This window comes from Cuculus canorus, chromosome 23, assembly GCF_017976375.1.
Source record: "Cuculus canorus isolate bCucCan1 chromosome 23, bCucCan1.pri, whole genome shotgun sequence".
In the NCBI taxonomy this organism is placed as follows: Eukaryota; Metazoa; Chordata; class Aves; order Cuculiformes; family Cuculidae; genus Cuculus; species Cuculus canorus.
Window position 1 is genome coordinate 1,147,432 of NC_071423.1, and position 25,383 is coordinate 1,172,814.

A 25,383-nucleotide genomic window follows, 5' to 3' on the forward strand; every position below is an offset into this window, starting at 1 on the left:
GGGGGCATTACCCATTGACCTGGGTGATGTTACTGACCAACCTGGCTATTGTTTCCCACCGACCTGGCTGGTGTTACCAATCAACCTTGTTGGCATTATCCACCAACCAGACTGGCAGGTGGCAAAGCGTTTATAAGAGAGGACAAAAACTGAGTGAATGTCCAGGATTGTTTCATTGCTGGTTTCCAAACGAATGGATCCAACAGCAATTTAAGCCCAAATTATTAGAAAGTATATTAGAAAGTAAATTAAATGGAAGGTGCCAAGAAAAATAAAACATTTTGACTGGGTTGGAAGAAGGTATTCTTGACTTCTTGCAAGAAAGAAACGTTTCTGCTGCAGTGCTGTCACTTTATTTATTTATTTATTTATTTAATCTCCCAAGTTTTGTTGCCACTCGCAGCCTGACGGACGCTCAGCCCAGATGTGCCTCCAGCGAGTGGGCGGTGAAAAGAGAAATGTTTTCAGTCTCTGAGACATGAAAGCGAAAAAAGTGCATGTACATTCAGGCCATTATCATATTGAGCCTACTGAATTTATTTTGATTCATTTTTTTGTCTTCAAATCAACAGAGAATCTCCGAAACACTGAAGGGAAAGGAGGGACAGCATAATTAGTTAGAGTTTTTAATTTAGTCTCATTTTGGAAGTCTTTTTATCCCTCCCTGCCTGACGATGGCTCCTCAGCTGAGATGGTTTCCTAAGGATTCCCAGCAGGGTGATCCAATCCATCCACCTCCTTATTAGGAATGGGGAGTGGAAATACGGGACGGGTTTTGGCAGCTGTGGCTCTCCCTGGTAGATGCCTTGTGAACTCATAAGATGTGTCAGACCCTGACGTCACCCAGGGTTTCTTCCAAGCCTGGCTGGTACCAAAGGAAAAAGATGGTGTGATCACATCACATCCCCCGGAAATAAAAGGGCATTGCACAGAGAGGAGAGATGGTCTCATCAAATCACGACCTCAGATTAGCTGGTTTTGATGTCTGGAGCTCCACTGGTGCCAGGATCAGCTGACTTTGAGGTTGGGCTACTGCAAGCCCCTCTTCCAAGTTTGACTCCTTTGCTGGTATTGAAGCCATGGGCAACCCGGGCTATTTTCTCTTCTACACTTTTTCTTTTTTCCCTGCAAAAAGAGTAAAATCTGCTCCTTTCCCATTTCTTTCAAATGACAGTATCTCAAATTCACAGAGTCCCCTGGGTTTGCTCCTGGTGGAAGTTCTCCAAACCTGTTCGTTTGGCACTGGAAGTGTGGTTGTTCCCCGGGAAGAGGACACACAAGATAATGCATCGAATGATGAATCTGTGTTTGAGCCTAAAGCCTAGGGATAAAAAAGTTGTGTTGTTTAAGCTGGGGAGCAAGTCCCAGCAGCAAGAAGGGAGAAAGTAACAAAAAAAGAGATGTTTTTCCTTTTTCTTTCCCAAGGAAAGTGCTAAAATAAGCTGGAACCAGAATGCTTTTCAAGACTAGGCACTTAGTTAAATTAAGATCGGCAAGAATAAGCCGACTAACTTTCAAAACCTGCATTAGCTCGATCTCTATTCATGAACGCATTACGTTGAATTAATGTTGTTATAGAATTAGCCTCCTAAGAGGCTTGGAGATGTCACCTCCTGTAAGTTGCTATCATTTGTAGCCCTTTTTGTGTGGTGAATACACTCAGAAAGACCTGCTCGGATCATCTCATCGTTGGGTAACCTACAGAAATTAGGGAACCTTAAGGGCTGCATTTTCTCATTCTCTTTTTTTCTTTTCTTTCAGGCTTAACTTTTCAAATAATTGAAAGATATGAAAAAAACTCTGCTCCACATCAACTTTCATTTCCATTTCATTCCAATTTTTGTTTTGGAGACATTAAAAAAAATGCTTTCCTTTCCACCACTTTGAGTCTTTTCTTCCTGTGTCAGCAGCCGAGGGATGCTCCTGATCCTGTTCCGGTGCTTACCAAGGCAGATGTGTCTCAAAAGAGACAATAGTGTGGAGATGATCATAGAACCATAGAATAGTTTGGGTTGGAAGAAACCTTAAAGATCATCTAGTTCCAACTCCCCTGCCATGGGCAGGGACACCTCCCACTGGATCAGGCTGCCCAAAGCCCATCCAACCTGGTCTTGAACACCTCGAGGGATGGAGCAGCCACAGCTTCCCTGGGCAACCTGGGCCAGGGCCTCACTGCTCTCATCATGAAGTTCCACCTTATGTCTAGTCTAAATCTGCCCAGTTTATAACCATTGTCCATAGTCCTATCACTCCAAGCCTTTGTGAACAGTGATGATGGACACCTCCATATTCTGATGACGGATGATGGTGTTTGCAGCTAAACATGCTGGTTAGGGTAGGGTAGGGTAGAGTAGAGTAGAGTAGAGCAGAGTAGAGTAGGGTAGAGTAGAGTAGAGTAGAGTAGAGTAGAGTAGAGTAGAGTAGGGTAGGGTAGAGTAGAACAGAATAAAATCACGGAATCACAGAATGCCTTTTCCAGGCATGGGCCCTCCACTGCCTCTCTGGACAATCCGGACCAGTGCCTCAGCACCCTCATGGTAAAAAAAAGTCTTTCTTATATCTAAATCAACCCTCTCTTATTTAAAACCATTAGCCCTTGTCCTGTCACAACAGTGTGTCTGTCCTCAGCTTTCCTGGAGCCCGTTTCCATACTGGAAGCTGCCCTAAGGTCTCCTCAGAGCCTTCTCTTCTCCAGACTGAACAACCCCAACTCTCTCAGCCTGTCCTCATACAGGAGGTGCTTCAACCTTCAGATTATCTTCTTGGCCTCCTCTGGACCTGCTCCAACGGCTGGAATGGAATGGAATAGGATAGAATGGAATATTGAAGTTGGAAGGACCTACAATGACCATCACAGCCTAGGATAAGGGCAGGAGAACATCGCGTTTTGAGGAAGATGGGGTCAGCAGAGCAATTCCCCTCCAGCTCATCCTGTACTGCCATAACGAGTCTGATTCTGTGCCCCCAGAGAGGGTGTTTTATGGGCACATCACTCTGGGAAGGATTCAGTTCAGCTCTTAAGGCTCACCCTGGAGGTATGATTGCAGCTCTCCAGCCTTTCCATGTCACGCCTTACTGCCTAACTTATTTAAAGGAAATTAAAAGCTGAAAAAAAAAGCAAAAAAAAAGGAACCCAGGACCAGGAACTCAATTAATTGGTTAATTGAGACTTAGAATTTTCTGAGTGCAAATGATTTTGACACTCGGCTCTCCATCTCTTGCTGCTTGCAGACACAGGAACACTCATCTTCTGCTTGCTCACCGTGATGGGGATGGATAATTCAACCTCTGGATGCAGGCAAAGAAATTTGGAGGGAGCCCAGGCATAATGTAGTTGCACCCTAAAAGATTTAAATAGCTGGGGGTGACCAGGTCCCCTCCAGCCAAATTTCTGCCTCCGCATGGAGCTTTTGGAGGTTTAGGATGCTCAGAAAAAAGATAATTTCTTTCAAACTCAATGTTGCAGGTGATTAGCACACAATATACCCCGGGCAGCTTTAGTATTTAACATGGAGGTGATAGTGAGAATTTATGAGAGCTCATGGACAATAACAGCTTTCCAGAGAAGGTTTGATTAAACATTATGGATCCACATTATGCAAATTTATTGCATGGTTAATATGACTCCAAAAGAACACAGAGGCACTTTAAAAAGCATTTAAAAGAAAAAAAGAAAAAGAGCCAAAGACCATTGTGTTTCAGCATTCGTTCTTGTGATAGTTCAAGCTGAAGAAGTAGTCACGGAGCCGTTGATGTGTGCTTGGGAGATGGGGAAATACAAGGAACATCCGTGAGTTTAAACAGCATCTTTTAGAGGCAGATAAAGTCCAACTAGGATATTTCACATTTCAGTTTGATGCTGGCATTAAATCAATTGCAAACACCTCTGTTCCAATAGTCACTTGCTTTTTTTCCTTTAATCTGACCCATTATCTGGGGTAACCATAACCACACAAGACTGGAATTTGATGCATTTTCCAGTTTTTTTTTTATTCCTGGTGGTGTTTGTTTTCCTCTCTTCGACACTTTTGAGTGTCATTTGTCAATGTCTTGTACAAAGTAATATGATTTATGCCATCAGGCTGATTGGGCGGCCTTCATTAACTCAGAAAGATTGTCTTGATTTTTAAAACTGTGATTGTTATAAAGCACAAACACATGTTCCTCTAGAAATCAAGGTTAGGGAGAAGACAAATCCCATCACTGACTTTATCGTCAGATAGTGACTCAATCATTGAATAGTGGAAGCACAAAGATGATGTGGATCAGAGGTGCTGATCAACATCCAACTCTTAGAATCATAGGATCATGGAATGATTTCGGTTGGAAGGCACCTTAAAGATCATCCAGTTCCAACTACCTTCTTTGACCAATATAACTCCAACTGGGTATTTCTGATGTAAAAACCATAGAATCATGGAATGGTTTGGGTAGGAAGGAACAACAAAGCACACCCAGTTCCAGGCCCTGCGCTGGGCAGGGACACCTCCCACTGGATCAGGGGCTCCAAGCCCCATCCAACCTGGCCTGGAACCCCTCCAGGGATGGGGCAGCCACCACTGCTCTGGGCAACCTGGGCCAGGGCCTCCCCACCTTCATGGTGAAGAATTTCTTCTAATGTCTAATCTAACTCTACAGTGTTTTCATCAATGACCAAGAACTAGAAACTTCTCTAGGCAAAAGACCTTAAGTTGCAGGAGGTTTCAGAGCATCCCCACTGTTCTCCCTTACGTGGAGCAGCAAAGGGCTTAGAGAAATCTTCCTTGGCATAAATCAAAGCTTCTCCTGTCAAGCAGAGCTCTCTCTCCTCCCTCCCAGCTCCACCAAGCCTTCCCTTTTGAGCTATATATACTTTAAAAGACATAACCCAGATAATAATTGTTGCTTGTACATCATTCATCATTGCCTCCTTTTATTTCTCCGGAGGATACTTACGGCAGCGGCTGCTGCAGTCGGTGCTGGCAAGAGGGCAAATTGGCAATGTGTTAAATTTTTAATAAAAATAGAAACAAAACGGAGGATCTGTAACAAGGCTCGTTTAGAGCAGGAGGGAGGATGGCGAGCGAGCGCAGACCCAGTGGTCAGAATCATTAGGCATGGGTGAGTGGTCATCCTGGAGGTGGGTGGTGGTGCTTGAGAGGGGAAAACTCACCCCCTGGAAGACTCTGGGATTAAGGCTGGGCAGATGAGGCAGTAAATTCTGTCCTAGCACAGGAAGGACACGGATCTGTTGGAATGGGTCCAGAGGAGGCTATGGAGATGAAACGAGGGCTGGAACACCTCTCATACGAGAACAGGCTGAGAGAGTTGGGGTTGTTCAGCCTGGAGAAGAGAAGGCTGTGGGGAGACCTTAAAGCAGCTTCCAGTGCTGAAAAGGACTCCAGGAAAGCTGGGGAGGGGCTCTGGATCAGGGAGGGCAGGGAGAGGATGAGGAGAATGGTTTTGAGCCTCAAGAGGGGAGATTGAGATGAGATCTTAGGGAGAAATGTTTTCCTGTGAGGGTGGGGAGGCTCTGGCCCAGGTTGCCCAGAGCAGTGGTGGCTGCCCCATCCCTGGAGGGGTTCCAGGCCAGGTTGGATGGGGCTTGGAGCTCCTGATCCAGTGGGTGGTGTCCCTGCCCGTGGCAGGGGTTGGACTGGATGGGCTTTGAGGTCACTTCCTACCCAAACAATTATATGATTCCACAATTCTATTATTCTGTTTGGATGCTCTTTGTCAATGCTGAGGTGATATTGGAGAGACAGAGCTCACATGAGTGCACTGCATTGATTTTGGGCGGCAAGAGTGACCAGCTCACATCTGACCCCATCACAGAACGTGTTTAAAGTAGAAACCACCTGTAATCCCTAATCTGGTTTGTCCCATGACTTCTGTTTCCCCCAGACGGTGGTGCAGCTCCCAGGGAAGCAGTCGTGGCACCAAGCCTGACAATGTTCCAGGAGCTTTTGGCCAACACCTTCAACCCTACGATGTTAATTGTCGGGTTGTCCTGTGCAGGGCCAGGAGTTGGACTCGAAGATCCTGGTGGGTCCCTTCCAACTCAGGACAGTCTATGATTCTGTGATTTTAACTAGAACTCAAAAAAGCATTTTCAAAGCAAGCTCACTGCTTTACGATCATAGAAGCTGTAGGTGCAGGAGGATGAGATGTCCCTGAGGCACCTTGGATGCCAACTCCATCCCAGGATAATGCAGGGACTGAGGTTCATCCAGAACCCATAGATAGATGATGAAGACTGCCCAAATCTCATGAGCATTCGGTCAGGTAGAGGATGCTCAGCTGGTTGTCATGCATGATCTTCTTTGCAAGAGGCTTTTAATGAGATGAACTCTCTCAGAACCTGCTGAACTGGATTTATGTGTTTTTAATTGTCTGGAGTTGTGTTTTCTTCCAGGGAGAAAGCAAATTGAAGCCATAAGAATGAGCTAATTGGAGCAGGGCAAAATTTTTACGCTGTCAGAGATGGTTTTCCCCAAGACTCAACCACAGACAGGGAAAGCAGTGCTGAGTGTTTTGTTTCACAGAGAAAAACGGGGAATTATTTGTTCCTCTCCAGTTTTTGAGTGTTCAGACAGGCTTTCTCTCCCTCTTTTTTCCCTTTAAGAGCAATTAAAAATGGAGAGCAGGAGGGTGGGGTGCTGGAAACTGCTCATTTTTCAATTTTGCCTCATTTCACTGAAAAGATGATTAATTTTAGAGCTGTCGCTATGTCATAGTAACTCTCATGCTGAAATATGAACACAGACACCCACCCCTTTGCCTGCAGAATTGGTCCTTACACTCGTCCCACCAAGATGGTCCATCTCTTCTGCACCAACCAGCCTGTCCTAGGAACGGGGTGGCACAGCATCGCACCGATCCGCTGTTCCCATGCACAATATGTGATGGTGCAGAGAAATGTTCTTTTAGCTCCACAGCAAAACTCCCTGTCCCTGGGTTTTTAAGCATCACACGAGTCTGTCCAGGTTTTGGGGCTGTGATGGTGTGCGATGTCTCCTGTAGGATGCTGATACCATGTTCTTGCAATACCTTTCATTTCTTTATTAGCTTTTATCCAATAATCTCAAAAGCACTTTACAAGTAATAATTAATTAAGCTTCATAGACTCTTTGTTCAATTCCAGATTATTAATAAATTATACTTTATTATTTATAAATACATGCCACATCATTTTTCTCTCCTGCTATTACCCTGAGCAGTCACTTAGCCGATATTAGCACAGTTTAATTCCAATTTGGCAAGTGGGATCTTTAACCCTTTCAAGGCTGTTCATTTTTTGTGTGGTAATGAAGAGATGTACAAAGGAGATGGGATACAAACCACTGGTGTGAGCTTCGGATTGTCGTGCCCAGCTCCTTGCTGATGTATTATATATAATTGTAGTGCATGGTTATACCAAAAGGGGTATTATTTATGCCATTACCCACACTCAGTGAGAATTAGGCACATTATCTTTCCCTCTGCCTTCACCCCCCGTTAGCCCCTCTGTAATACCTCATCCGAGAGCTTGTGCCCATTTCGTTTAACCTTCTCTAAGATGCACAAAAGCTGCTTATCCAAACCGAGAGACTGGAGTCCATTTCTGCTCTGCACCCAAATCCTCTTGACCTCAGCAGCCGTCGGCTTAGGCTTGAAGCAACCCAAACCCCTCAAATTTCCCTCCCTGAAAGCAGAGCAGCTGCCGCAGCAGGATTTCATTTACCAGCCAACTTCGTGGGGTGAGAGGCAGACAAAGGGGAAGCAAAAATGAATTAAGAGAAATAAGCTATCGAGATGGTTTCTCCAAAGCAACATGTCCCTTCACGCAAGAAAAGCCGGCAAGGGATGTACTTAATGACATTGAAAGGGAAAAAGAGAGAGCGAGACTCATCCCGGCTCCTACAGTAAATAAATGGGGGAAGGACACTATTAAAGGGCTATAATCTCCAATGATAGATGCTTGGAAGAAGTAAAGAGGAGGCAAAAACAGCCTGGAGAAGCTTATGCTTTGAACTGACCTTTTACAAGTCCCTTCCATCCCTCCTATTAACAAGTTTTTACGTGGGATGGAGGGGTTAAGGCACTGCTGGCTGAACTCAGCTGCCCTGGCGGAAAACAGCATCTCCACCAACAGCATTAAACTGGTCCATTCCTACTTATTTATTGGTTTTTGGCTGGTGGTGCTCCCCTGATTCCTGCTAAGGTCCAGGATATGGATGGAAAGGGTAGCAATCTGATCCGCGACCATTAGTGAAACCCTAAAAGTCCATCTTGACATGTTGATTTGGGCTATAGGGCAACACAGTGAGCCCTGGGCCTGTTCTAGGTAGAGTTACACAGGGTTATAACCCGGTTTTGCTTAAAAATACACCCCAATACAGCAATGCCAAAGGTGCTCAGCATCCTTTGCCACCTCTTGGCATCAGGCAAAGGAAGAAAGATGAGCAAGGGAGAGGCACTGCCCCAAATTGTTGCTGGTTTTGGCAGCCTGAATGCTTTGGAGTGACCGTAAGCACTTTTGCTCATCCTTTTCTTTGTTCCTTGACCATTTGGAGCCAGGTCTGGGGACCTGAGGCAGAAGCCAGGCACATCCAGCCCAGCAGAAGGATGCTGCAGCTCCTCTGCTTGCCCTCGGTTGCCCATCCTGACTTGCAAGGAGTCCTTTCAAGAATGTTGGTGGGACAGCCATCCATTCAAGCCTGTGTTTGGAGAGGAAAACACTCACTTAGCTCTTTTCTCGGGGTATAAGGAAGGTGAAAACATCTCTGTTAGGTTGATCTGTGGAGAGAGAGAGCTGCAAAGTGCAAAATGCCCTGTTGAAGAGAAGCCCTGTATTCAGCAGCATGGGCTCAGTCAGTGATACCCGCCTCTCAAGCCCAATTTTGGGGTAACACTCTCCTTGGCGAGGCAACGAGGCTGAGCACAGACACCTCAGGGAAATCTCTGCACTGCCTCCCACTCACATCCACCCCCCCAACAGCAACCAGCCCCATCGAGACCCGAAGACCCTGAAAAAAATGATGTATTTTAGCGCAGTTCTGTTTAGCAATATGAGCAATAAAGAGGAGCCTAAGGAGGGGCATCAAACCTACCTCTAACTTTTCCATTTTCCAATTATTCCTGAATTAAGGAATTAAGGAAATAATTAAGCCTGGAAATAAAGAAGAGGACAGAAATATTAAAAAAGACTTAGTTGTCCTTTCTAAACCAAATTGCCTCTGGAAGAGGCATCAGTGACAGTGTTCATACCAAGAGGATGCAGGACACAGCCCCTTCTTTAATGCTTCTTTAATCAGCATTTTGGAAAGCTAAAGAGGCAACACAGGGATGTGATGGAACTGCATTGTATGGGGAAACTGAGACACGAATAAGGGTTAGACCGGTTTTTGTGCCCTTTTTGATGGACTCCCTTTTGCCCATACAATATTCAAAGCAATGGGAATTTCAAGCCTTTAAACTGTCCATTATGGCTTTGTTGGTTGTGTTTCCCAATGATGGGTTTGCTGATCTGAACATGAATCCCACTTCATCGTTGGGAGAAGACAAAGCTCTGCTGCTTTCATTTTTTCCAGTCTATAAAATGAGGATGAAACTCCTCATCTTTGGCCAAGAACCTTGAGATCTTTTGGAGGGCAAGAAAGACTTCTTTCTCCTTCCAGTTTAAACCTGTACCCCTTGAGGCTGCCAGGAAGATGCTCCTGAGGTTGGTTTTCCCTCAGCTGAGCCAGAACAGGATGTTTGGGAAGGATGCAGCGAGGGAAGCCAAGTACTGCTTGTCACTTCTCTCTGCTTTGATTTTCTTTTTTCTATTGTTTTATTTGGGTATAATTAACAGCTTTGCCTAATACAGTATTAATTCATTGTGTCATTGCATTAATTAGCATTAAAGAGGTCCTTATATCACTGTCTGTAGCTGCAAGGAGACCGAATCCTGCAACAAAGTCAGAGAAACTTTTCCATATTCCCTATCAGAGTGCAGCACAAGGGGGGGAGAAAAATATCTGGATGAGGCTTTTCCCCAAAAAAGCCATTTTCCAGCAGCCATGCAGCACCACAGCACCCCAATGGATACTCACATGCAGGAAAATATCTCTGTGAGATGGTTTTCTTTCTCCTTGCCAACATTTTTCTTCCTTTTAACTGATAAAAGGCACCGAAGCCCTGATGTTGTTAGCACGTTGTTACCTAAACCCACCAAAGCTGGTAAATCCACTTAAGACTCTCTATAACTTCCTCTGAGGCTGGAGCAGCACTAAGAACTTTAGCAAAATCAGCCCTTTTTTTGGCATCAGAACTGTTGCCATAAGGACTCTTTTCTCTGGGTGACCTTCGGGGAGATGTCCTGAAAGGAGTTGCTTTGACTTTGGGTGGTTTTTCACTCCTGGCCACCCAGCAAGCTGAAGGAAAAAAGACACAATGCCCTAAAAAATGGATATAAAAAAGGCTAATCTAGAGGTTTGGGAAAGGGAAGGGATAGGAAGTCCTGAGGTGATGTCCGGAGCTGTTGGGGTTTCATCAGTGCCGGTAAAATTTGGGGATGGCAGAAGCGATGGTAAATGATGCTGATGGGAGGGCAGTGGGAAAAATCCCTTTCAGCTCAAAAAGAAGAGGTGAAATGAGTCAGGTGCACCTAACTCTGCAGTTTTCTGCAAAACAACGCAATCCTTATTTGAAGGGAAAGGAGCCGAGTCCATCCTGGGGTGGTTTGTACCGGTCATTTGGAAACTCCAAACAGAGGCACAAAAATGATCTGAGAGGTGCAGGGTAAAAATGTCCTTCACCATGGGAGATGCTCAGCCTGGCAGCTTTGGAGTGAGATATTTACAGGTGCTAAAATTCCTCCGGCACTCTTTCATCTTGCCTAGAAGAGCAAATAAATAAATAAAACTGGAATAAGTTTTAATATGATTACTTGAACAGACACTGGGAATTTAAAGGGAATAAAATCAATGCAGTGCCGAGGCATCTTTCAGCTCTATCGACAGTGCTGCTTGGTGATTTTTCCCCTTGAACTGGCAGAATAAAAACTAAAAGCTGCATTAGTTTTTTTTAATTAAGACTCCGGCATTATCAGGCTTTACAAGACAGAGCCAATGCACAGATGAATTACCATTTAATTAAGCTTTCCAAGAAACTTTTGAAGACTGCAGATTAAATGTGGGCTCTGATTTCTCGCAGTTTTTTTTTTTTCCAAGAGAAGTTTTAATTGTTTTCCCTGAGCTTGATAAACAATAATAATAATACAAATAATTATCTGCAAGATATAGCTTCCTGATTTTCCATGTGCAGAGCATCCGGGATGTATGGATGTGTGTATATCATAGATCAAATCATAGAATGTCCTGAGTAGGAAGGGACCCACTAGGATCATAGAATCATTTGGTCGGAAAAGACCTTTGAGATCATCAAGTCCAACCATCCCTGCCCACTACTGAACCTGATCCCTGAGCACCTCATCTACCCAACTTTTAAACATCTCCAGGAATGGGGACTCTACCACCTCCCTGGGCAGCCACTTTCAGGGCCTGAGAACCCTCTCAGTGAAGATATTTTTCCTGATGTCCAATCTGAACCTCCCTTGGCGCAACTTGAGGCCATTTCCCCTTATCCTATTGCCTGTCGGTTGGGATCATTGAGTCCAACTCCTGTCCCTGTATGTTGCTTTTAACTGTGCCACATAGATGCATTTCTGCTTCTCAAATCGGTGAGGTTATTATCCCCCCCCCCCAAAAAAAAAAACACAACACAGGGACTTGACTTTCTGATAGAGATTTGGTATTAAGGCACAGCAAAAATAAGTTAACGAGGCCTGGGATCCAACCCAACACATGTTTTCATGTCACATCAGCTCCTCGTCTCTAAGATCATCTCCAGTACCTGAAGGGACTACAAGAAAATTGGGGAGGGGCTGTTCACAAAGGCTTGTGGGGATAGGAGGAGAGGCAATGGGTATAAACTGGAGAGGGGCAGAGTTAGACGGGACATAAGGAGGAATTTCTTCACCATGAGAGTGGTGAGACACTGGCCCAGGGTGCCCAGAGCAGTGGTGTTCCCCATCCCTGAAAGTGTTCAAGGCCAGGTTGGATGGGCCTTGGGCAGCCTGAGCCAGGGGGAGGTGTCCCTGCCCATGGCAGGGAGTTGGAACTAGATGGGTTTAAAGTCCCTTCCAACCTTAACTATTCTATGATTCTATGATTCTATGATTCTAAGATGAAGATCATCAGTCTTGGGTGGTGATGGACTCTGGCTGTTGAGGTCAAGAAGAAGCTTTCTCAAGTGTTCAGGAGCACTTGGCACACAGAGTGCCATGGGAAAGCCTCCAACCACCCCATCAGCCCAAGTCAAACCGATCCCTGCATCCTTACCATTTCCCCACTCTGCATTTCCGCAGACGCTCAGATCCACTTGCACCTGACCAATAATGAGATTTAAAAGTCATTTTCCCACTGGGCCTAAACAAATAAATAAACCCCCTTCAGACTGGCGCTGAAGCACAGATATTAATACCAAAGTCACTGGAAAATGCCAGCAGGGAATACCTGGCAAATGAAAACTCCCATCAGGAAATCACCTCCTGGGACAAATTCTGTTAGGCGCTGCCTGCGTGGAGCTCTCCTTGCCATTCGATAGCTCTGATGCTTAGCACACGTTGCCGTGTAGCCTCAGGAAAATACATGTAATTCTGTGCAAGCGACTCCTCTGTCTCCTCTCTGCATCTCAACACAAAGCAGCTGAAATAAAGCCACTAAATGCAAGCAATAACCAGGGATTCTTTTTCCCAAATTCTCTTTCCATCCCTGTTTTCAACTCCTTGATTTTTTTCTGGGCTGCCAGGTCAGACCCGGCCAGTGAGGGGCATAAATAAACCACAGTTTTCATTGCTTAATTTGTGTATATATTGGTGCATAGGTGTGTGTATATGTGGATATGGTGACGGGTTTAGAGGGAAAGTTGTATGAGAAGTGGCTGAAGTCCCTTGTTCTGTTCAGTCTGGAGGAGAGGAGACAGAGGGGAGACCTCATTGAGCTCAGTACCTTCTTCACAAGGGGAGGAGGAGGAACAGGTGCTGAGATATTCTCTCTGGACCCAAGGGAGCGACAGGAAGATGCCAGGGGAGGGTTAGGTTGGACATTAGGAGAAGGTTCTTCACTCAGAGGGTGGTGCAAAAGAATCACCCAAAACCACCCCAAGGGACAGGATGGTTCACACCATAAACTTGTACAGTCTTTACACCTTTTCAGATCTTGTCCCGGCAGCAGAAACCTCTCCAGCCAAGCCAAAAGATTTTTGAGATGCTAGCAGGGATGTTCATCATTTTAGGACATCTGTGGGCACATCTCAAGCTGCCTCTGCAGGAGGTTTGTGAGCATAACTGGGCAGAAATAAATGCTTAGACACCTGGGAGGCAGAGAGAGGCATTGAAACAAGATGAGATTACAAAGCAAGAGACCTGGTGGGCTGCGCTGTGTGACTCAGTGCTTGTGCACCAATAATGCGCCAATAAGTGCACCAATTTGTACTAATGCACAGCCCGAAGCCACCCTGCACCCCATGCCAGCACCTCCCCTGAGTGCTCAGCCCCTTTTTTTTGGCTGGTTTGAGGTTTTGTGTCTCAGCAGAACACGGGAAAGCTCAGCCTGGCAGCTGCTGCATCAGCCTCTCAAGGTATAAAGGCAGGGGATGGAGACAAGCAGAGGTGGTGCAAATTTGCTCTGGCTCACTACGTGTCTCAATTTGTTTGATTTCCAACACCTCCCTTCTCTATGAGCTGCCCCACACCTTGCTTGAGTCCCCAGAGAGGAAAAAAATCTTAGTCGTGTGTTAGATAGGCAAGACATTGTGTGGACCTAATCCTTAAACTGGATTTTTTTTTTCCCTAAAAGAAAAAAAAAAAAAGGGAGAGCTTTGTCCCCCAAATCCGAGCTGGAGCATCTGCCCGGGGCTGGCACCAACGCTGCGGCTCCAGTGCCATCTCATGGGTACGTTGGGATGTGCAGCCCTGCATGGTGTGGATGGATGGATGGATGGATGGATGGATGGATGGATGGATGGACGGATGCTTTCAGGCTGCATCCAGACCCTCTGACAGCAGAAGTGCGTGTCTGGAGAAGATCAGGGTTGTGGGACACTGGGAACACCTTGATTTGAGGGAGGTGGCACCAGGGGAGAAAGAGCACACCGGGACGTCAGGACTTTCTGCTCCCAGAAAAAAAAAAAAGAGGAAAAAATATCACAAAAATTGCAATTTTCATGGGAGTGGCTGATTTACCCCAAGATCTGGGGGACCCAGGGAAGGATGGAAGCCGTCTGCTGGTGCATCCCTGCATCCCACTGCTGCTGAGAGCGTTCCGACGTGTTACATGTGCTGAAGCAAAATGCCCAGGCTGGATTTTATTTCCCTTAGAGGGAAAAGGGATTTTAATTAATAAAACTGTGCAACAAAAAATATATATATATATTTCAATGCTTTTCTTTGTGAAGCCACTGCAGAATTAACGGAGGGTGATGTTTGAGCTGGGAGATGTGCCTCTAGATCTGTGCATGCAGACCTGGAGATGGCAGTGCAGCCCTTCAGATGAAGAACATCCATCCCCTGCGCCTCTCCTAGGAGGTGCCACGAGCAAGCCCTGATGGCCAAACCCTTATTTTGCTTCTAATCCTTCTCCACGACACCCGTTGTGGCTCTCAAATTGAAAGCTTTGCTAGGTTGTGGGTTTTTTCATGCCTGGATGCATAAAATTTGGGGAGATGAGCTCAATTCGGGGCTATGAGCTGCAAAAAAGATCCTCAAACCTGTTGCCACCAACCTCTACAACAACCCCAACCAAGCCAAGCGAAACCATCCCAACTGAGAGTTACAAAATATCTGTCCAAACTGCCATGGGAAAACCATTAACGCTGAAAAAATGCCTTTCACATCTTGCACAATACAACTGCGCTCAGTAAATGATTTAATGTAATTTTTGTTAATCCTTAACCAATTTTTGTTTGTTTGTTTTGTTGTTTTTTTTTTTAATACGTTCCAGCTCTTTTTCACTTCTCTGGGGCAAAGGTTAGTATTTTTTTCTGGGTTCTCAGATTTTAAAGGCACATCTGAGCCCCCACCTCGTCCTCTTTAGAAAACCCTGCAGTGCAAGAGCACGCTGGTAGGAGGAATCAAACTACCCAAGGGTTTCCCTAATGGCCACATTATGTCTGTGCATCCTTGTCCAAAGGGACAATTTCTAAGCCCATCAAATAAAGATGTGTCTTTAATTTCCCCTTTTTCATCCCAAAATGAGGTGGGTCAGAGTTGATGTTCTCCAGGGTATAATTTGCAATTGTAGAATAGTTTGGGTTGGAAGGGACCTTAAAGCCCACCCAGATCCAACCCCACTGCCATGGTGAGGGACAACCCCCACCAGACCAGGCTGCCCAAGGCCCATCCAGACTGGCCTTGAAGACCTCCAAGGATGGGGCAGCCACAACTTCCCTGGGCAACCTGTCTCACCACTCTCATCATGAAGAAATTCCTCCTTATGTCCAGTCTAAATCTGCCCCTCTCCAGTTTATACACATTACCCCTCGTCTTATCCCCACAAGCCTTTGTAAAAGCCCCTCTCCAGCTTTCCTGGAGCCCCTTCAGGTACTGGAAGGTCACTATGAGTTGTCCTTGGAGTCTTCTCTTCTCCAGGATGAACAACCCCAACTCTCTCAGCCTGTCCTCGTATGGAAGGTGCTCCAGCCCTCTGACCATCTTTGTAGCCTCCTCTGGACCCGTTCCATCAGCTCCATCTCCTTCTTACATTAAGTATTCCAGAACTGGACACAATACTCCAGCTGAGGTCTCACAAGAGAGGAATAGAGGGGCAGAATCTCCTCCCTCTCCCTGCTGGCCACGCTGCTTTGGATGCAGCCCAGGTCATAGTTGGTTTCTGGGGTGTGAGCGCACGTTGCCAGCTCGTGTCAAGCTTCTCATTGACCAGCACCCCAAGTCCTTCTCTGCAGAGCATCTTTATTTTCTTTCTGGATTTGAAAATGGAGACTTCCCAGTATGCTTTTGAGTAGGTGGGAGTTGTTTCCTCCTGTGACGGTGTTTCCAGAGCCACAGGGCAGCACAGCCCACAGGACACTGGCATTGAGACCTGTGATGGCTTTCCCAGGGCAGTTTGGTTGTGTTTTGGAGTGTTTGCCATCCAGGCTAGAAATTCATTGTCACAAAACTCTAATTTCCTAAATTCATGTGCATCCTCATCAGTAAAACACAATAAACCCTGTCATAGTGACTGCTTGGTCATGAAGCCCCACCTCTATTGACCTGGAAACAGCTCAAATGCAGTGCCTCAGTTTCCCCACCTGGAAAATACAGCTTGGTAATTACGGGTAATGAGATAAACTTGTGCAAAGGCATGCTGAATGCTCAGCTCAGATTGCTTGCCAGGGTAATAGCTAACATTATAAACCCATTATTTAAAACAATCCCATTTGTGGCTGCTTAGGGGAGGGCTGAATGTGCTCTGCTGCTGGAGGCTCTGGCTTTGCTCTGGGTGCTAATGCATCTTTTGTTTTTTCCCCAAGAATAAATGCAGATGGGGGGAAAGGGTTAAGAAAATATAAGAAGTTGTCTGTTTTGCTGCTGGCCTGGGTGAGAGGTTGGGAGTTTTACATTCCTCTACCAGTCTGATGCAGCAGAGCCTCAGGGCTCCCAGTCAGAGCTTGCCTGTGGCTTCTTTCAGGAATGACATCTTGGGCAATCTCTTATCCTTCCCCAGGTGAAAACATGACAGAATGGGAATGCTCACCAGGGTTTCTCTGCAGGAACTCAGTTTCCCTCTTGAATTGTGCTTGTTTGTTAAAAACACACACACCTTTCCTCCCGTTAGTGCTGGGCAAGAGGGAATTCGTTTGGCTTTAGATGGAGTGATGACCTCAAAGAAGAGGTTTGCAACCCAAAGGAGAAACCTTCTTCTGCATCAACAAGTAGGGGTGAGGAACGAGCATCACAGGGTCTTTTTGGATCCCAGATGTGTAAGTCCCTGATGCGATCTCAAGCTCATATGAACCATGTGCGTGCTCTGACATCGTGTGCACTGGTAGAAATATCACTCCAGGGATGGGATGGGGTCCTGCTGTTGCCTTTAGCTGGGCTCCAGCTGGAGCTGCCCGGGAAAACACATCCCTAAAGGTCTCAGAGGGTGACCGGCTTTGACCTCCTGTCAAGCAATGTATTATTTATCCTCAACCCCAAGACTTTTCGAAAGAGATGGAGGAGTGGTGGAAAACAGCCCCTCCACCAAGGTCAGCCCACCAGCCTCCCAGAGGATGGGGTTTGGGGGTAGTCCTGATGCGAAGCCTCCACATCCCCCGAATTTCTCTCTCCTCTCCATGCGTTTTGGTCCATGACAGCCTGAGAGGAAGCAGTGAGAGCTTCTGGAGAAGGATTTTGTTTCAGTTTATATCGTTTGCTGCCAAGGATTGCATTTTATCCTCTGTTAGCTGGGATGTTTGGAGGCAGTAAGGCAATGCCCGTCCTCCAGTTGCAGACTCCCTTTGCTCCCTGCTGGCAAAGCAGCCTCTGAGGAAGCCACCACCAGCATCAGGCTTTAGAGCCGGCCAGGAAAATTGATCTGAAGAAGAAATGTAAGCAAAAATGAAGGAAAGGAAACTTAAAAAAATATCCCCCTCTCTCTTGGGCTCCTTCTTGGAGCTGGTATGGAAGCACAAAGCAGCAGCTTCTGGAGTAGCCAAGAGGGAAAGGTGGCATCCCACTTTCTCTGAAAGCCATACAGACGCACCCAATAAACTACATGTTCGTATGTAGGTCCAACCCCATCAGTCAAGAATGTGCTGTTGCTTTTGGGCCATCTGGTTGCCATCAACCTCTCCAAGATGCTGGACTGCCAGCAGCTCCTGGCTGGAGACAATCATTGCAGAGGAGAAGGTAGCCCTGTTGCTACAGACCTTTGGCTGTCACACACATCAAACCCTTGAGCTGAGGCAATTCCTTGGCAGTTCATCAGTATCTGCAGCCCCTCGGCGGTACGAGGATGATGATGGAGGGGTTCGCTTTGTTCATCTGCTATAGAGATTCAGGTTGAGCTGCTGGGAATAGCCAGGATGATACGGAAGCAAGATAAGTGGGCATTGACCCAGCTCCAGCTTCTGGTACGTGGTTTGAGAAGAAGCCACCTCCTCGGGTATATGATTTGGGATGAAGATAGATCCTGGTGCATAGTTCGGGGTGAAACCAGCTCCTCTGGTACATGGCTTGGGATGGAGGTGGTGAGCAGGCAAGCAATCAGCATCAGGAGGAGAACGCCACTGGTTTGCACTGGGAAATGAAACCTCAGGTCTCTCAGCCAGCTGGCCCCGAGCAGCTGAAGAACCTCTCACCTGGCCAGGCTTTACTCGAAAACGGATCCGAAAACCTTGTGAAAGACTAGCAGAAAGCCAAAAAAATGTCCCTAATGTAGCACGTTCTGTTCTGCGCTTTGAAAGCAGAGGGTTCTGCCTTTCTTTGTGCAACCCCAGGGGTGAGCAATGTCCACCACCAGCCTCAAGTTTCCCATTCCTTTCTTTGAAAGTCGTCATACCACATGTGAGTTAATAAATCTCCTCAATTAAAAGACAAAAGAAGTGAAACCTGGGAAAGATGAGCGCCTACCTCTGTTGCATTCAGCTACTGAAGCTTGGAAATGATGTTCATGGATTTTTTTTTTTCCTGGCAAAATCACTAAAGAAAATATAATTAAAAATAAAATCTTCTTTGACTTGCAAAATCAGCTTGGCAAAACAGAGCTACTTAATGAATTCCCTCTCCGCTAAGGTTTACAGGTTGGGCTAAACTTCCTTCTGGCTAATTACTGAAGTCAAATTAATTCATGCAATGCAGCCTTCTGTGTGACCATGTTTTTTATTCCAACAAACAAGCCTGGCCTAAAGTAAAGTAGCCTCTGTCAAGGTCCTGATCCACTCACAGTGTGAGTGCAGCACTCCTGGTTCAGATGTGGAACATTCACGTGGGGAGGTCATCAAGGAAAACAGTCTCCGTCCTTTACTTTTAATTATGTTCTCTGCATAGAAAAGATTTAACTCTTCATGTACATTTTTCCTGAAGCATGTTGCATCACTCTCAAGAAACAAATATATACAAATATATCCAGGCACAGACACTCTCAGGCATTCCATAGAATCATAGAATCATAGAATCATAGAATCATAGAATCATAGAATCATAGAATAGTTCGGGTTGGAAGAGACCTTAAAGACCATTTAGGTCCAAACCCCCTGCCATGGGCAGGGACACCTCCCACTGGATCAGGGGCTCCAAGCCCCATCCAACCTGGCCTTGAACACCTCCAGGGATGGGGCAGCCACAGCTTCCCTGGGCAACCTGGGCCAGGGCCTCTCCACCCTCCTTGGTGAAGAAATTCTTCCTAATGTCCAGTCGAAATCTGCCCCTCTCCAGTTTATACCCATTGCTCCTCATCCTATCACCACAAGCCTTTATGAACAGTCCCTCTCCAGCTTTCCTGCAGCCCCTTCAGGTACTGGAAGGTCACTATGAGATGTCCTCGGAGCCTTCTCTTCTCCAGGATGAACAACCCCAACTCTCTCAGCCTGTCCTCATAGGGAAGGTGCTCCAGCCCTCCGATCATCCTTGAAGCCTCCTCTGGACCCGTTCCAACAGCTCCATCTCCTCCTTATGTTAAGGATTCCAGAACTGGACACAGTATTCCAGATGAGTTCTAAGAAGAGAGGAACAGAGGGGCAGAATCCCTTCCCTCTCCCTGCTGGACACACTGCTTTGGATGCAGCCCAGGACATGGTTGGTTTCTGGGCTGTGAGCACACATTGCCGGCTCATGTCGAGCTTCTCATCGACCAGCACCCCAAGTCCTTCTCTCCCCCAACGTGTATTGAAAATGGGGATTGCCCGGACCCATGTGCAGGACCTTGCCCTTGGCCTTGTTGAACCTCATGATGTTCCCACAGACCCACTTCTCCAGTCTGTCCAGGTCCCTCTGGATGACATCCCATCCTTCCAGCGTGGCAACTCCACTGCTCAGCTTGGTGTCATCCGCAAACTTGCTGAGGGTGCACTCAATCTCGCTGTCAATATCGTAGATAAAGTAAGAAATAATAAGACAAACTGACAAAGTGACAGATAAGAAAGACATTGAGAGGCTTGAACATGTCCAAAGAAGGACAACAGAGCTGGGGAAGGGTCTGGAGAATGAGCCTTACAAGGAGCAGCTGAGGGACCTGGGGTTGTTTAGCCTGGAGAAGAGGAGACTGAGGGGAGACCTCATCACTCTCCATAGCTCCTGTAAAGAAGGATGATGTGATGAGGCTGGTGGTGGTCACTTCAACCAAGTAACATGTGATAGGACAAGAGGAGGGGAGGCCTCTATTTGTGCCAGGGGAGGTTTAGATTGTATATTAGGAAAAAAATCTGTACTGAAGCACTGGCAGAGGCTGCCCAGGACAGTGGTGGAGTCCCCTTATCTGGAGGGGTAGAGGTGGCACTTCAGGATATGGTTTAGTCAGCACAGTGGGGTTGGAATTAATGATCTTAGAGATCTTTTCCAGCCTTAATGGTTCCATGATTTATGATAAATGTGCATTTATGCAGAGTCACTCTTGGGGAGAGAATTGCAATTCAAAGTAACACAAGCACAGGTGGAAGAAAAAACAGTGCTGGCAGAAATGCACATCATGAACAGAAGGGCTTGTTTTATATTAAGCCACAAGAAATTCTCTGGCTTTGATTTGCAAATGCCTTTTGCAGTCCTCATTCATCTGACGTCTCCATCCCCCAAGCTCCAGTGTCAGCATTTCCATAGGATGCGCGATTACACTCCCACCCAGGGGAAGGCGCTTTGACACTGCTGTAGTGCTCAGAAAGGTTTGAATCCAGATTTTATCTGGTTTGGGATCATTCTCCCCCTTCTCCAGCAACACACATGTTTCTTTCCAGTCCCTGTGGCATCGCAGATGCTCCGTGATCCCAACATATCTGTGTGTCCCCTCCAGGAGTCAATGCTTTTATCTCTTCTGGCTTGTTGGAGGGGAGCAAATATTGGACTCAGCACAGTTCCCACCAACAGCCTGACCTGAACTGAACTCCATCAAGAGTTAATACCTCCTCACCCACATCCTTTGGGCCATATTTTGTTCTCTCTTACACTGAGAGAGAGGTTAATTATGTTACAGACAGCAGAGCTGCACCTATGCATGACCGGAATACGGGACTAAGGCTTTAATTAAGGGGTGATGCGTAGCAACAGCCTCCAGCAGCCTGTGGGCTTTGCGTTATGCTAATTAATTTTGCTGCTTCGGGGCTCTACTGTAAACCCCTGAGACCTTGCTGTACAATATAGAGGCTGTAAATCAGAAGCCCCAGCACCCAGCACCTTCTGCTTTATTTCAAAGCTCTGCTTCACATTGCCTTTCCCTCCTGTCTCCCAACTGCGGCTGTTATGGTGTTTGAACTCAGACCTCCTCAGCTCCGGGAACCTTAGCAAGTTATGGTTTTCCTAAAAAGTCCTTTCACAGGGCAATATCCCCGTGTTACCACCGACTCTAAATGGACAGAGTGGGGATGTCCTAAGAGCAACCCCCAGCACGGAGCCTACACTCGCATTAGGATCTGCACTGCTCCTCTCTCCTGTTCCCGCAGGAATTAAAAAGCCACGCAGAAAGATTTTTGGGGGAGGTTTGGTTCATTTTATGCCATTTGAAATGGCAGAATGTTGGGATTGAGACCGTCCTGATATACACATTGGTGGACGTATGAAACCCTGGATGCAAAAGTATCTCTTTAGTGGCACTTGGGTTGATATTCAAATGGTTTCAGGGCCTCCAAGGTGCGAGCTGAGATGTCCAAGTGTGATTTACCAGGGTTTTTACTCAGATCTGATGCAGTGCATGGTTGAATCCAGATGATGGGAGGGGAAATGCTCAGCACTTTGCTCCTGCCATCACCTGTAATGCCATTCCTGAGGGTTTGGAGACACCTCTGTGGATGAGAAACTGCTGCACGTCCTCCAGGGATCTATATTCCCCTTTCCTACAAGAGATCCGCAAGCTTTACTCATCAAAAAGGTCCTTTTTTTTCACTTCCATTATCTCACAGTGGAGGTTCTGCTCCTGTTTCCAGTAGCTGCACACGTACTTGGAGGAAGAGACAACCTAGATGGGTCTGCAGATGCAGATGGAGAGCATGGTGTGACCTTGGGGAAAGAAAGCTACCTTTGAGTCCTACCTTAAGAAATACTGAGCTAGAAAGCACTAAAAGGATCTTCCGCCTGCAGAACAGTGCAAGGCATCAAGGTGGGATTTCAACCCCTTGATTTGTGGGGTAAACCTCCTGAATTTTCAGCTCTTTTTTGGCTTAGGGCTAAAAGCAACCCCTTATCTTGTGAGGACAACTCCATGCCAAACACCCCATGCAAAAACACCCCCACGAGTGGGCATTAATCCCGGCTTAAATAAAGTGCGATTTCCTCACTCGTTATTTGTAGCATCGTACATGGCAGGACAAAAAAATTAAGGATAAAGAAAGAAATACACAGAACTCATATGGAAGCAATTAGCAGCAGCTTCATTCAAAAAAACGTTAAGGTGCTTGTAGCATTAAGGCTCAAGTGATCGGTACTTTGGGACCATAATTCACTGACACTTAATAGCATTTACCCTGCAGATGTGCATTTTATGCAGAAATATCAGCTTACCGCTTTGAAAAATTAACCTATTGAAGGCTGTCAAGCCATGGACATGCTCTGGGGGGTATTAGATCTTGAGTTTTTACCTACAGGCTGGGAGAAAGTTGGGTTAATTGAGGGAGGTGGTATTTAATTGGGGAAGGGGCGGTATTTAATTGGAAAAGGGGGTATTTTAACACAGCAGCAAGAAAAGTTGGTAACCTTTGGTAGTAGAGGAAAGGAAATTTCCCTTGTTGTAAAATTCACGTTGATTTGGGCAGGTATTGGGAAAAAAAAACCCAAAAGTTTTCCAGCCTTGGGAAAGGGGAAAAAGAAGATTTGGAGGGCAGCAGATGTGATGCCTCCAGGGAGACGCTTTCCATATGGCACCTCTGCTTGTAGGATGCTGCGCACAGTAAGAACAGCCGTAAATATTATGCTGTTTGAAACAGTTTGGTGCTTTAAAAGAAAAAAAAATGGCATTTTGTTCCACAAAGCACAGCTTTGCTGGTGTTGGTCTTTTCCCTTCTGCAGTACAGGGCGGCAATAAAAGCTGGCTCTTCCTATGGGGCAGTTAATTACTATCTCTAATCTGGTTGATAGCAAGGGCTGCTTCTTCGGAAAGAGGTGTATTCAGACTTATTCTGCAAAGCATTACTTAGGCATGAATTATTACCTGCCATCCAAGGGCAAAGGAGGTGGGGATGCTCCAAGATCCCTGCAGAGACCAGCAGGACCCATCAAGGGCTGCAAATGTGGAGAAGCCTCAGCTGAGGAATTCTGAATGTAAAGGAGAGGTGGTTTCAATACAGGATGGGAGATGATGCGATTGAGAGCAGCCCTGTGGAGAAGGACTTGGGGTGCTGGTTGATAACAAGCTCGACATGAGCCAGCAATGTGCTTTCACAGCCCAGAAGGCCAAACACATCCTGGGCTGCATCCAAAGCAGCGTGGCCAGCAGGGAGGGAGGGGATTCTGCCCCTCTGTTCCTCTCTTGGGGGACCTCATCTGGAGTATTGTGTCCAGTTCTGGAATCTTCAACATATGAAGGGTATGAAGCTGTTGGAACAATTCCAGAGGAGGCTACAAAGATGATCGGAGGGCTAGAGCACCTTCCATATGAGGACGGGCTGAGAGAGTTGGGGTCGTTCATCCTGGAGAAGAGAAGGCACCAAGGAGACCTTACAGTGATCTTCCAGTACCTGAAGGGGCTACTGGAAAACCTCAGAGGGGCTGTTCATAAAGGCTTGTGGGGATAGGAAGAGGGGGAAGGGGGAATGGGTATAAACTGGAGAGGGGCAGATTTCGACTGGACATTTGGAAGAATTTCTTCACCATGAGGGTGGGGAGGCCCTGGCCCAGGGTGCCCAGAGCAGTGGTGGCCGCCCCATCCCTGGAGGGGTTCCGGGCCAGGTTGGATGGGGCTTGGAGCCCCTGATCCAGTGGGAGGTGTCCCTGCCCATGGCAGGGGGTGGAACTGGATGGGCTTTGAGGTCCCTTCAAACCTGAACTATTCTATGATTCTATGACGAAACCAAAGAGGCTTCGCTCTCCCTCAAACTGCTGGAGTCAATGGTGAGGCATAGAAAAGGGAAGAAAAGGAGTTTTTATTCTCATCAACTGAATAGTAGCATAATGGAGGATTATTTTTCCACTTTAAGTTGTGCAAGCTAAGAAGGAAACTACTCCCCTTGCCATCCATGGGGAGTCCAGATATTTTGAGGGAGTAATTCATTGGGAAGAGCAGGTCTGGACCCTGACCCCTTTCCTCAAGATCCCTCTGATGGCAATGGTGCCAGTGGCATTGGGGACAGATCCAGACCTTGGCAAGCCAAACCCTTTGGCATTAGGATGTTTTTCCGCTTTACGCCCCAGCTCTGGGATTTGGGAACGGGAACGGCTGAAAAGTTTCCAGCACCACTCCCTGCCTGTGCGGAGGGTATCGCAGAAAGGAAAAATGCCTATAAAATGGATTCAGGAGGTGATGGGTTAAATTTGAGGGTTGTTTTCCATCTTCTCTTGCAAGAGAGACACAGCTCCCAGGACTGCAGGAGGATGCACAAAGTAAGGATCTCCCCACACTTTAGGCATCCCACCACAGGATGGGGAAAATAACATTTGCGAGAACCCAACGTGCACCTGTCTCCTTTTTAAGGTGAAAACTTTATTTCTTTTTCATATATCAATTTATGTAAATGTGCTTACTTTACTTGGCACAGTCATGCCATCATCTCAACCCAAGCCTGGAGGAAACAACCCTATAAATAAACTCGTACCTCCACCCAAGCCGTCCTTTTCCCTACAGTAATCCTGAAGCCCTGGCAAACAAAACTGTATTTCACCATCAACCTTATATTAAACCAAAGTGAGTTCTCATCCGTTTGGGTCACTTGGGACTCATTTGAGAGTTTTTTTCTCCCTCCTCTCCCTGCCAGCCATGTCAGGGATGTCTGAGTGAAAATGCAAAGTATCTCCATATTCTTGCTTGTAGGTATGTGTTTTCCAGATACAGCTCCAAAGAAAAAGCATAATGCATGTGTAACAACCAACCCCACTCCGAGTCATCATAAACCTTCAGCATCATCAGAATCAAAGCACTTTGCAGGGCAAATAGTTCACAGGTGGCCTGCCAGGGGTAGGTTCGCTTTTCATAGAGGAGGAAATAAGAGGGAAAAAAGTAGAAAGGGAATCAAATAGAAAGGGAAAATAAATATTGAAAG